At 43.2% G+C, this 14405-nt stretch overlaps 1 protein-coding gene across 3 annotated transcripts in view; it reads right to left on the reverse strand.

Moving 5' to 3' along the window:
• LOC139388722 (FCH and mu domain containing endocytic adaptor 2) overlaps positions 1 to 14405 on the reverse strand; it is a 96293-nt gene that overhangs the window by 81458 nt on the left and 430 nt on the right. The gene's annotated exons all lie outside the window — the stretch shown is intronic.

Below are 14405 nucleotides of genomic sequence, written 5' to 3' on the forward strand. Positions count from 1 at the left end.
GCTATTTTGTAACACTACTTACTCAGTGATACTAGGAGACAGGAGTGCCACATGGCTCTCGACTTTAAATGCCAGATTTGGAGACGTATTGACCAAGGCTCTGGTGTAGAGTGATTCAAATTCTAACCACACATTGTGAAATTCAAGGCCAGTCATTACTCTTGGCCTGGCAGTAAGTGGCCTGTAAAGACTGCCCTCCACCCCAGTGAAAGATAACCTGTGGAGGGGTTGGCACGTGCATATCAATCGATGCCTCTGTGGAGCGAGACTAGAGATGGCCACAATGTCCAATTGAAAGGGCTCAAAGCTTCCCAAGAACTGGGAAAGAGAGAGAGAGAGAGGCTGAGAAAGCTGAAAGAGAGAGAGATCACTTTAATAAATGTACCCATTTACCCAAATAGAATCAATAGACCTATTCAAGTTGTGCCGATGATTAGCAACTGATACAGTACAACATGCTACTTTTACCCCGCTTAAAGAATGGATTCTGTAATGTTTTGCCAAATGCAGTAGAATATTGTTTTGCCAGTGAGAGACCAGACCATGGAATCGCTGCTATGCTTCACTGCTATAGTCAGCAAACAAACATTGGCCTTAGTTAGACAAAAGTAGGCAAGAGTATAACCATGCGAGAAGTTGACAAATGAAGACTGCACGGAGTGTGCACGTGCACAAGCGTACGTGTAAACGTGTGTATTTCTACTGGGAACACTGGTTTCACTCACACAGACAACTAGCCAGGTGGGGAGGTAGTGAACTCAAGCTAAACTGTAATGGCTCTCGGTCTCTCATACTCAGTCTCACTTAGAGCTTCACTCAAACTACCTCTGTACATCTCGCGTTAGTTTACAACTAACTAGCCTATATTCTCTAATGAGTGGAAATTCATTGGGACATTTTTGCTAACAAACAAAATACAACATGTACTGTACTTTACACATACAGTAGTCAATAGGCCCGAGTGGAAAAAGTAGCACACACATTATGCAATTGACATTTCCATCAGTTAGCCTATAGTGCCGCACTATCAATTCAGGTGACACAACTTTGGCTTTAGAAGTGGGTGGGGACTTCATACCCAACTACGCAGAGGCCTCCACATGGTCCTAAAGTGCACCGTTCCCTCATTTTGCATCACATTCCAATGATAAAACTGTGGGGGGACAAAAATGCAGTGGAAGTTGCGCCCAGTGCCATCAATGCACGGATCACTGAGAGAGATCAGCCAAATGTAGCAACACCTCAAATGTCAACAACTCACTCAATGCTTCTAATCTCATGACATGTGCAACGGTTGCCAGCAAAACATAGTTTAAGTTAAGTTTTAATGTCACGTACACAAGTACACTGAAAAGCATTTTGTCCGTTCCAATATCATATTTACAATGTGCAGTGATACTGGAGTGACAGAGGTACATTACATGACCAAAAGTATGTGGACACTTGCTCGTCAAACATCTAATTCTATAATCATGGGCATTAATATGGAGTTAGTCCACCCCTTTGCTGCTATAACAGCCTCCACCTTTCTGGGAAGGCTTTCCACTAGATGTTGGAACATTGCTGTGGGGATATGCTTCCGTTCAGCCACAAGAGCATTAGTGATGTTGGGTGATTTAGGCCTGGCTAGCAGTCGGGGTTCCAATTCATCCCAAAAGTGTTTGATGGAGTTGAGGTCAGGGCTCTGTACAGGTCAGTCAAGTTCTTCCAACAAACCATTTCTGTATTATCCTTGCTTTGTGCACAGGGGCATTGTCAGGCTGAAACAGGAAAGGGCCTTCCCCAACACAAAGTTGGAAGCACAGAATGGTCTAGAATGTCATTGTACACTGTAGCGTTAAGATTTCCCTTCATTGGAACTAAGGGGCCTAGCCAGAACCATGAAAAACAGCCCCAGAAAATGATTCCTCCTCCAACAAACTTTACAGTTGGCACTATGCATTTGGGACAGGTAGCATTCTCCTGGCATTCGACAAAACCAGATTTGTCTGTCGGACTGCCAGATGGCGAAGAGTGATTCATCACCCCAGAGAATGTGTTTCCACTGCTCCAGAGTCCAATGGCGGCGAGCTTTGCACCACTCCAGCCAACACTTTGCGATTGGTGATCTTAGGCTTGTGTGCGGCTGCTTGGCCAAAGAAACCCATTTTATGAAGCTCCAGATGAACAGTTATTGTGCTGACGTTGCTTCCAGAGGGAGTATGGAACTCGGTAGTGAGTGTTGCAACTGAGGACAAACGTTTTTTACACGCTACGAGCTTCAGCACTCTGCGGTCCCGTTCTGTGAGCTTCGTGGCTGAGCCGTTGTTGTTCCTAGACATTTCCACTTCATAATAACAGCACTTACAGTTGAATGGGAAGCTCTAGCAGGACAGACATTTGACAAACTGTCTGATGAGCTCTTCAGTAAGGCCATTCTACTGCCATTGTTTGTCTATGGAGATTGCATGGCTGTGTGCTCAATTTTATACACCTGTCAGCAGCGGGTGTTGCTGAAATAGCCAAATCCATTCATTTGAAGGGGTGTCCACAGTCAGAAGTTTACATACACTTTGGTTGGAGTCATTAAAACTTGTTTTTCAACCACTCCACAAATTTCTTGTTAACAAACTATAGTTTTGGCAAGTCGGTTAGGACTTATAATTCACTGTATCACAATTCCAGTGTGTCAGAAGTTTACATACACTAAGTTGACTGCTCCTTTAAACAGCGTGGAAAATTCCAGAAAAGTATGTAATGTCTTTAGAAGCTTCTGATAGGCTAATTGACATCATTTGAGTCAATTGGAGGTGTACCTGTGGATGTATTTCAAGGCCTACCTTCAAAATCAGTTCCTCTTTGCTTGACATCAATCGAAAATCAGCCAAGACCTCAAATAAAGTTGTAGACCTCCACAAGTCAAGTTCATCTTTGTGAGCAATTTCCAAATGCCTGAAGGTACCACGTTCATCTGTACAAACAATAGTACGCAAGTACAAACACCATGGGACCATGCAGCCGTCATTCCTCTCAGGAAGGAGACGCGTTCTGTCTCCTGGTTCAAAAAGGGCAAATCAATCCCAAAACAACAGCAAAGGACCTTGTGGAAAAATGCTGGAGGAAACAGGTACAAAAGTATATTTTTCCACATAACCTGAAAGGCCGCTCAGCAAGGAAAAAAAACACTGCTCCAAAACTGGCATAAAAAAAGCCAGACTACGGTTTGCAACTGCACATGGGGACAACGATGGTACTTTTTGGAGAAATGTCCTTTGGTATGATGCAAAAAATATATAACTGTTTGGCCACAATGACCATCGTTATGTTTGGAGGAAAAAGGGGGATGCTTGCAAGCTGAAGAACACCATCCCAACTGTGAACTCCCATCTGCCTCCATTCTGCGCCAATATAACCACAGGCAGTTCACAACGTTCCATATCCTGAGGAAGTTATTTGGTTATGGCTGAATTGCTGCTTATGCAATGGATAGCATTAGAACATGTCTGTTCCACCTCCAACTACACTAACTCTATAGTATTCCCATTTCTCTACCTACCATTATAGACCAGGAAGAGGTGTTGGTGTGTGTTTGCACACCAGACGTGGCGATTGTGTGGTTTTGCAGAGCCTTATGCAGGGAGAGACAGTACAGAGCTCAACTCTGATGATCATGAATTAGTGCTCATTTCAGTCACTTAGCAAATTGTGCATTAGTTTTAACAAGAGCTGGCCTGTGGTAGAGGTCTTCAGAAATCCACCCGTACCCGAATACCCGGATCCAGAATTCTAAATAATGTCACGGGTCCTGGTCAGATCTGATTGTCAAGGGTCTGTGTAAAGTTAACTGACTTGTCCGGAAGGACCCATACAGATCCAAATACTGCAGTGTGAGGTCAGGGTTGGGGGAAGAGATGGAGAGAGAAATTATGTAATTTATGCTACTGCTCTTTGCTTTTCATGAGTGGCGCGTGTAGCTTGTTGTTGTTCAATTCTAAGTCATCAAAGCGGCATTAGGCTACAGTCATAAGGCCTCTGTTTGGGGCAAAAGTTAGGGGATAAATCAATGGAAGATGGAATTAAAAGGATAGGCTACAATGACCAAGATCCAACAGGTAGGCTGCTACTGTATATTCTGAATGGAGTTGTTGTTTGTAACTGTAGGACGAGAAAGCGCATGCAGTCTCAATTAGCCTAGTTATCTAGCTAGCTTAACTAGCTTCTCCGGGTTTCATTACAGTCAAGACATGTAGCTACTACGTAATCATATTGGATGATAAATAACCTAGCTATGGCAGGTATAGCGCGAGTCGGCTTGGTTGATTGCTGTCTCTCGTCTCTCTCTCCCTCCCTCCTGTCTCTCCCTCGCTCCTCCCGGTTCGCTGTGTCACTCGGTAGCCTATACACACAGCGGAACCGGCCAGAGCATCACCTCACTCTGCCGCCTCTCCCTCGCCTTTATCAGCTCTGGTTAATAAAGTAGCTTAAAAATTGACTTTTCTGCTGCTTCCCGCACTCGGATCGGGTCTGATCATGTGTATGTATGTATGTATGTATGTATGTATGTATGTATGTATGTATGTATGTATGTATGTATATATATATATATATATATATATATATATATATATATATATATACACACACACACACACACACACACACACACACACACACACAGTGGGGCAAAAAAGTATTTAGTCAGCCACCAATTGTGCAAGTTCTCCCACTTAAAAAGATGAGAGAGGCCTGTAATTCATCATAGGTACACTTCAACTATGACAGACAAAATGAGAAGAATAAAAATCCAGAAAATCACATTGTAGGATTTTTAATGAATTTATTTGCAAATTATGGTGGAAAATAAGTATTTGGTCAACAAAAGTTTCTCTCAATACTTTGTTATATACCCTTTGTTGGCAATGACAGAGGTCAAACGTTTTCTGTAAGGTTTTCACACACCGTTGCTGGTATTTTGGCCCATTCCTCCATGCAGATCTCCTCTAGAGCAGTGATGTTTTGGGGCTGTTGCTGGGCAACATGGACTTTCAACTCCCTCCAAAGATTTTCTATGGGGTTGAGATCTGGACACTGGCTAGGCCACTCCAGGACCTTGAAATGCTTCTTGCGAAGCCACTCCTTCATTGCCCGGGCGGTGTGTTTGGGATCATTGTCATGCTGAAAGACCCAGCCACGTTTCATTTTCAATGCCCTTGCTGATGGAAGGAGGTTTTCACTCAAAATCTCACGATACATGACCCCATTCATTCTTTCCTTTTCAGTCGTCCTGGTCCCTTTGCAGAAAAACAGCCCCAAAGCATGATGTTTCCACCCCCATGCTTCACAGTAGGTATGGTGTTCTTTGGATGCAACTCAGCATTCTTTGTCCTCCAAACACGACGAGTTGAGTTTTTACCAAAAAGTTATATTTTGGTTTCATCTGACCATATGACATTCTCCCCATCTTCTTCTGGATAATCCAAATGCTCTTTAGCAAACTTCAGACGGGCCTGGACATGTACTGGCTTAAGCAGGGGGACCCGTCTGGCACTGCAGGATTTGAGTCCCTGGCGGCGTAGTGTGTTACTGATGGTAGGCTTTGTTACTTTCGTCCCAGCTCTCTGCAGGTCATTCACTAGGTCCCCCCGTGTGGTTCTGGGATTTTTGCTCACCGTTCTTGTGATCATTTTGACCCCACGGGGTGAGATCTTGCGTGGAGCCCCAGATCGAGGGAGATTATCAGTGGTCTTGTATGTCTTCCATTTCCTAATAATTGCTCCCACAGTTGATTTATTCAAACCAAGCTGCTTACCTATTGCAGATTCAGTCTTCCCAGCCTGGTGCAGGTCTACAATTTTGTTTTTGGTGTCCATTGACAGCTCTTTGGTCTTGGCCATAGTGGAGTTTGGAGTGTGACTGTTTGAGGTTGTGGACAGGTGTCTTTTATACTGATAACAAGTTCAAACAGGTGCCATTAATACAGGTAACTAGTGGAGGACAGAAGAGTCTCTTAAAGAAGAAGTTACAGGTCTGTGAGAGCCAGAAATCTTGCTTGTTTGTAGGTGACCAAATACTTATTTTCCTACAATGTGATTTTCTGGATTTTTTTTCTCATTTTGTTTGTCATAGTTGAAGTGTACCTATGATGAAAATTACAGGCCTCTCATCTTTGTGGGAGAACTTGCACAATTGGTGGCTGACTAAATACTTTTTTGCCCCACTGTGTGTGTGTGTGTGTGTGTGTGTGTGTGTGTGTGTGTGTGTGTGTGTGTGTGTGTGTGTGTGTGTGTGTGTGTGTGTGTGTGTGTATGTATGTATGTATGTATATATATATATATATGTAGAGAGAACAGGTTTAGTTGTCCTCGGATCCATTCTGGTCTCTATATTTTACAAATAAATTGATGCATATCGATTACGGATGGGAATGCCCCAGGTCCATCTGTCTTTCTGGCCTCAAACAGAGAATGTGTCATGTGTTCCGTTTGCTTTTGGTAGAACAAATTATGCTAAACTAGATCTTTATGGGAAATAGCCCGTTAGCACCAATCTTCACATTTGAGTCTAGCACAAAATGTACACAATGACGAATAACATGGATTTAAGCAAGTCAAAACAAAGGAAAAAGAAAATTGCAGTGCATAGATCAGAACTCTAGCACAGGACCGAAAAAAGGTTGCTGTAATTCTCAAAAAAAAAAAAAAAATGATTGGAAGAGAAAAGTGTGTTACAGCAACCAGACTAAAGAGCCCATTAGCCACCAGACCAGAATATGTATCCTCATCTAAACTTCATGATTTGATTTGTGAGATGTGGAAAAACAGAACATGGTTTATTTTGCCCATTCAAACAAATACAGCTAAAATACTTGGTTGAAGCTACTCCCTAAATCATCATTGGTCATCACTGTATAAATAAATGAGGCAAAAAGTGCAATCTCTGGTTCTCTTCACTCCCACTAGGCTTGGCCAGGAACTGTGTTTTGTACTTGTGTACATTTAGATCAAATAACATCAGATCAAATGTTCACATATCCTTTGATTCTTCAGTGGTGGAAACTTCAGTGACGAAGCCAGAAGAAGCTTTGGAGCAGTTAGTTGACCAACGGTACTTATAACCCAGGTGGACACTCTCTCACACTGGCCAAGTGAAAGCTATGAAAAAACATCCTTGTCTGTACAAACTCACAAAGGCTTTTAGTATGTTTGACAGCTTAACAAGTCTCTCTCTCTCTCTCTCTCTCTCTCTCCAGACAGATCAGACAGATATTGTAAAAGGTTTCCCCTCTGTAAATGGGTGGGGGGCAGGGAGGGAGCCCTCGGGAGCGCAAGAGAGCTCTCCTCAACACATGCATGTGTAAACCCAGACGCCCTTATGACATCATCAGAATGTCTGCCTGCCGACGGCGCTGAGGATCATGTGACTAGAGAATGCCCGAGAGGCGAGCAGAGCAGCAGCACGCAGGTCTGTCACAACATGTCAAACCAACAGTAACTCACTGACTCACACTGGACCGGAGAGTTTCATGGTTAAGTAAGTACACACAAGGTTGTAGTGTAAACTCACATGAGGTTCGCTATGACTGCATGAAGCTAGGACAGATGGGCAGTATCTGTAAGGCCTCCTCCTCAATGTCATGACCTTTGGTATTTTATTAGGATCCCCATTAGCTGTTGCAAAAGCAGCAGCTGCTCTTCCTGGGGTTCCACACGAAACATAATACAGAATGACATAATACAGAACATCATTAAAAAACAAAAACAACTCAAGGACAGAACTTCATGGTTTTAAAAAGGTACACGTAGCCTACATATCAATGCATACACAAAATATCTAGGTCAAATAGGGGAGAGGCGTTGTGCCGCGAGGTGTTGCTTTATCTGTTTTTTTAAACCAGGTTTGCTGTTTATTTGAGCAATATGAGATGGAAGGAAGTTCCATGCAATAAAGGCTCTATATAGTACTGTACGTTTTCTTGAATTTGTTCTGGATTTGGGGACTGTGAAAAGACCCCTGGGGGCATGTCTGGTGGGATAAGTGTGTGTGTCACAGAGCTGTGTGTAAGTTGACTATGCAAACAATTTGGGATTTTCAACACATTGATGTTTCTTATAAAAAGAAGAAGTGATGCAGTCAGTCTCTCCTCAACTCTTAGCCAAGAGAGACTGGCATGCATAGTATTTATATTAGCCCTCTGATTACAATTAAGAGCAAAAAGTGCCGCTCTGTTCTGGGTCAGCTAGGTCTTTCCTTGCAGCACTGGACCACACGACTGGACAATAATCAGGATTAGACCAAACAAGAGCCTGCAGAAATTGCTGCGAGGCAAGCAACTACCATTCTAGACCTATATTTTACTGCTGTCTCCACCACACCCCATTCATAATCAAGCATTCTGTTGGCAGAGGAATAGTTGCCTTTCCAAGTTGCTCCCAAGCACAAATGTCTATAGGGCCAGGAGTTTTCCTGACAATGTGACCTGACAAGGAAAAATTCTGGGCCTTATTTGGGAGGCAAAATATAAATTGACTCAACTCAAGAGTAGCCGTTCCCTGCGGAACCCACGTTTCCCAACTCAATGTTGACCTATTCTTCCCAACCCCAGATACCAGGGGAGAAAGAAAAGATTCCTCCAACTGTCATATGGCTGGGCCCATCTCTGATGAGCTCAACACTGAATCTCATGGCCATAACCCAAAACAAAACAACAACAAATTCTCCTATATTCCTCTCCACAGAGCGAGAGAGTCAGGGGTTGGAGTTAGGAGCTATCCTCTATCTAGCATGACATTTTGTGATGACCTCATATTCAACGCTCAGCGGAGGAAAACAAATAAGAGGCAAGACAAACAAAGGCAGCCATTTATTATTTTTGGACAGTGGCTCTTTACAGTGAGGGAGAGGGCAGAAGCTATGGTAATGTTACTAGGCCCGGTGTCTCATCTCACCATGTTTCATCACATATTGGAAGGATGGAGTGATTTGAAACTACATTTGAGGCTAATCAAAGTAAAAACCCAAACAAATGTCAACAGTCATTTTTTTAGAACATTCTCGGTGTGTTTCAGTGTGTACGAATTATGTGGATATGTGTGTCCCTAGGACAGCTTTCTCCTTCCTGGTGTGTGGTCTAATAAACTTCCCACTAGCTCCCTTCCCTTTCCACTAGTACACACACACACACAAACACACAAGCTCCTCACCACAGGGATAAGAAATATGTCCCAGGGCTGTTTGCTCTATTAACATTGTTTGCTTATCGCGGTGCCATCTTATTGTCCCATAAAACGCTGAGGGGGACAGACACAAGCCCTGCCTCCACACAACACTGGTTTAGAGAGCTACAGTGCTCTCTCAACCCAACCTGCTGATCCACTGACAGACAGTTCACTTGGAGGGCAGTAGGCTATATGCCTGGCCTGGGGTACAGTCACATTCAGTAGGTTGAGACATTGAAATAGCAGACAGAAATCTAATGTTTAGAGCCGACACAAAGCTATTCCACACGATAAGAGAGCCATGTCTGTTCTGCACAATACATGTCTATCTGAACATTATTGAATACGCTCCTGGATTATATGGAGCCTACTGTACATGAACACAATGCATTATGCATGCAAACAAACGCAACATAAAAAACACAGTAGACCGCAAACAATACTGAATATTGTACTGTTTCAGTACAGCTGCAACTGTACTATACTATTGACTGTTGGGTAGAAAATATGAAATACTCATTTAAAATGGGGAGCAAATCCATTGAATGGGAAGCATAGCAGTGACACAGTAGACACTACACTGTGTTTCCTGCATTCCTAAAACACTTGTTTGTTTAGCTGAGGGAAGAGATGCTGCCATGTCAACATTTTGAAATTCAGGGCATGTGCATGGATGGATGATGTGCAAGAGTCGGTGAAAATATCTGTGTGTGTGTGTGTGTAAGAGAGTGTGTGTGTGCCCAGCATCCCACATAGTTCATGACTGGATTTCTCTTGTAAATTATTTGATTTCTCTCTAGAGAAACGACACGTTGGGCTCGCAAAAAAAAAATTTTTAAATACATGGAGTTCAATTAATTGAACCGGCGTCGGTTTCTTTTGATTGTGTGGCAAGACATAATCAAAGCCATTCAACCTCAGAAATAAACCTTGAACTTCAGAGTGCTTGTGATGTGGCAGAGTAAAAAGACACCTTGTGGTCTTCATTCTTTCTCTCTAAACCTGATTTCCTACCATCATATACCGGTTTCTCTAGTCTAGTAAGTTGAAGTACATCAAAACATATATTTAAAAAATTCTTCAAGAAATCAGTGGTGGTATTTAGCCAAGGCCTATATATATTTTTGCTCTTTTATTTAGCCTTTATTTAACTTTGCAAGTCAGTTAAGAACAAATTCTTATTTATAATGAAGGGCTACCCAGGCCAAACCCTAACGACGCTCGGCCAATTATGCGCCGCACTATGGGACTCACAATCACAGCCGGTTGTCATACAGCCTGGAATCTAACCAGGGTCTGTAGTGACGCCTCTAGCACTGAGATAGTGCCTAACATGCTGACCAAACCAGACGAGTGTGTGCGGACAGGTCGAAAAGCATTCATCCACAGATAGGAATTCAGTTTGCCGTTTTTTTCTCATCATCTCTCCTCCTTCCTCAGGCTTCTTTAACTTATTTTGGACTTAATATGCCAGTTGGCAACCAGCTTTACAGCATTACTACAACCTACCGGGGGTATATGCTACAATCACCCACGTGGGTATATGCTTCTAAAAACATGAGGAGATGGGAGAGGCCGGACTTGCAGCGTGTTGAGCGTCACAAATAGAGGCGATTTCTATTTAGCGCCTGGCCACGCCGACGCTCGCGAGCAGTGTGGGTGCAATGATTGAATAACATGTATGTGTACATTTATTTTGCAACGCTCGAGCACGCGACGAGTCTGGTCTGGTCAGCATGTTAGACCGCATGTTAGACATCAAGATTAGTCCAATTGTCGAGTGACTTGAAAGCGATCAATTGTATAAATGACTTAAGTAAAAAATACTTTAAAGTACTACTTACAGTAAGTCATTTTTGGGGGTATCTGTACTCTACCATTTATATATTTGGCAACTTTTACTACACTACATTCCGAAATAAAATAATGTACTTTTTTCTCCATACATTTTCCCAAATGTACTTGTTACATTTTCCCAAATGTACTTGTTACATTTTGACAGGAAAATGGTCCAATTCACACACTTATCAAGAGAACACCCCTGGTCTTCCCTACTGCATCAGATCTGGCGGACTCTGTAAATTATGTCTGAGTGTTGGAGTGTGCCCCTGGCTATCCGTCAATAACAAAAGAAAATTGTGCAGTCTGGTTTGCTTAATATAAGGAATTTGAAATTATTTATGCTTGTACTTTTTATACTTAAGTACATTTTAGCAATTCCATTTACTTTTGATACTTAATTAAACCAAATACTTTTACACTTTTCCTCAGGTAGTATTTTACAGGGTGACTTTCACGTTTACATGAGTCATTTGCTATTAAAGTATCTTTACTTTTACATGACAATTGAGTACTTTTTCCACCACTGAAAGTGAACAATCAGTTGTGTAGCTACTCTTAGTGTAGGCACACAGTCATCCTCCTCCTTCCTCTCCTTGTACTATCATATGGCAGGGTAAAAATACACTTTGTGCTCTTCACTCCGAAGCCAATTTCCTTGTATCATATACCCATTGCTCTAGTAGATAAAAATATATATCAAAGGTCTTCAAAAAGTATGGTGTGTGTGTGTGTTACATCTTCATCAAGATGAGTTCTACTGTCAATGAAGCCTTATTGATAGCGTTCAACCAGTCACAGCCGATATCAACCTACTGAATCACAGACTAGGCTAACCAGTGTTGTATCCCAGACTTCTGGCCTCTTTCCTCTCCACTGTACTGCTCCATCTCAGCAGGACCTCATTTCTGGGTCTGGTTAGTCCAGCTGACTGTTGTGATTGTTATGAAACAGAACGGAGGGGACGCACCCTGACCGCTACTTCCTTATGGCCCCAAACACCAGCGATTACACACCACATGCACTGTCACTGTCCGTCTGTGCCCTTCAACAGGGAAATGCTGATGTCATGTTATGGTAGGGTTACTGTATATGTGTGTGATGTACAGTAGGCAAGGGGGGGGGGGGGGGGGGGTAGCCAGCAGATCCAACACCTTACGCTTGCTTTCATCTGCACGACATGGTAAAACAGGCCGTTTGCTTAAATTAGGACACTGCGGAGCGGGTGCGAGATATGGCTCGGAAAACGTACCTCAATCAAGGGATGAGAAATCTGTAGTACTCCAAATTGTCCCACTATCCCAAATGTTACACAGAGAAGATTAAACGACTACTAAAAAAACTAAAACTAAAGCAGGAAGCACCAGTGACTTTGTCAATAAAAAAAGTGGTCACAAGAAGCAGATGCTAAGCTACAGGACTGTTTTGCTACCACAGACTGAAATATGTTCCAGGATTCTTCCGATGGCACTGAGGAGTACACCACATCAACAAGTGTATCGATGACGTTGTCCCCACAGTGACCGTACGTACATACCCCAACCAGAAGCCATTGATTACAGGCAAAATCAGCACGGCGCTAAAGGGTAGAGCTGCCGCTTTCAAGGTGCGGGACTCTAACCCGGAAGCTGATAAGAAATCCCGCTATGCCCTCCGACAAACCATCAAACAGGCAACGTGTCAATACAGGACTAAGAATGAATTGTAATACACCGGATCCGATGCTCGGCGGATGTGACAGGGCTTGCAAACTATTACACACTACAAAGGGAAGTACAGCCACAAGGTGCCCAAGGACACGAGCCTACCAGACAAGCTAAATTACTTCTATGCTCGCTTCGCAGCAAGTAACACTGAAACATGCATGAGAGCATCAGCTGTTCTGGACAACTGTGTGATGGCACTCTCGACAGCCGATGTGAGTAAAACCTTTAAACAGGTCAACACTCACAAGGCCACAGGGCCAGATTAATTACCAGGAAGTGTAATATGAGCATGCGCTGACCAACGGGGGCAGGTGTCTTCACTGACATTTTCAACCTGTCCCTGACGGTGTCTGTAATACCAATATGTTTCAAGCAGATCACCCTAGTCCCCCCCCCCCCCCCCACACACAACAGTGGTAGGCCTGATCACCGACAACGATGATACAGCCTATAGGGAGGTCAGAGACCTGGCCGTGTGGTGCCAGGACAACAACCTCTCCCTCAATGTGATCAAGACAAAGGAGATGATTGTGGACTACAGGAAAAGGAGGACCAAGCACGTCCCCATTCTCATCGATGGGGCTGTAGTGGAGCAGGTCCTCAGATCCTTAAAAAGTTCTACAGCTGCACCAACCTGACTGGTCGCATCACTGCCTGGCATGGCAACAGCTTGGCCTCCGACCGCAAGGCACTACAGAGAGTAGTGCGAACAGCCCAGTACATCACTGGGGCCAAGCTTCCTGCCATCCAGGACCTCTATACCAAGCAGTGTCAGATGAAGGCCCTAACAGTTGTCAAAGACTTCAGCCACCCTAGTCATAGACTGTTCTCTCTGTTACAGCACGGTACCGGAGCGCCAAGTATAGGTCAAAAATACTTCTTAACAGCTTCTCCACCCAAGCCACAAGAATCCTGAACAGCTAATCATCAACAACCCCTATTTTACATTGCTGCTACTCTCTGTTTATTACCTATGCATAGTCACTTTAATAACTCTACCTAATACGTACATATTACCTGGACTAACCGGTGCCCCGCATATTGACTCTGTACCAGTACCCCCTGTATATAGCCTCACTATTGTTATTTTACTGCTGCTCTTTAATTATTTGTAACTTATATTTTTTTAACTTATCACTTATTTCTCTTAAAACTGCATTGCTGGTTAAGGTCTTGTAAGTAAGCATTTCACTTTAAGGTCTACACCTGTGATATTCGGCGCATGTGACAAATACAATTTGATTTGATGCAAAATAAACATTGTGGACCTTATGGGAAAGGCCTTCATAATCGATTAAATTGAACTAGCTTCAGTCACAATGTGGCCACGTAAAAACAGAACCGATCGCTCAGGGAGAATTCAGTATGTTTCAACGTAGTACAGTAACGGAAACTGCAACATTGTAACCATTCTTACTCAGACAAATGTTGCAACCACGTAGCACCTTAGTTAGCATAAGCCTGCATCAAACGTATTAAAACATCTGGACTCACTGAAACATCAGTATGGAAGAAACTGACGAGTAGGGATTGTGAATGACAATGACAAAGGTCCAATCATTTCCACGGGAAAGACCATAAACATTCCAAGACACTCCTTTACAGCCAATTGACTGCACAAGAGGTGGATTCAATTCAGCGGTCATGTTAGATATCATTCAGAGGC

This window comes from Oncorhynchus clarkii, chromosome 29, assembly GCF_045791955.1.
Source record: "Oncorhynchus clarkii lewisi isolate Uvic-CL-2024 chromosome 29, UVic_Ocla_1.0, whole genome shotgun sequence".
Classification (NCBI taxonomy): domain Eukaryota; kingdom Metazoa; phylum Chordata; class Actinopteri; order Salmoniformes; family Salmonidae; genus Oncorhynchus; species Oncorhynchus clarkii.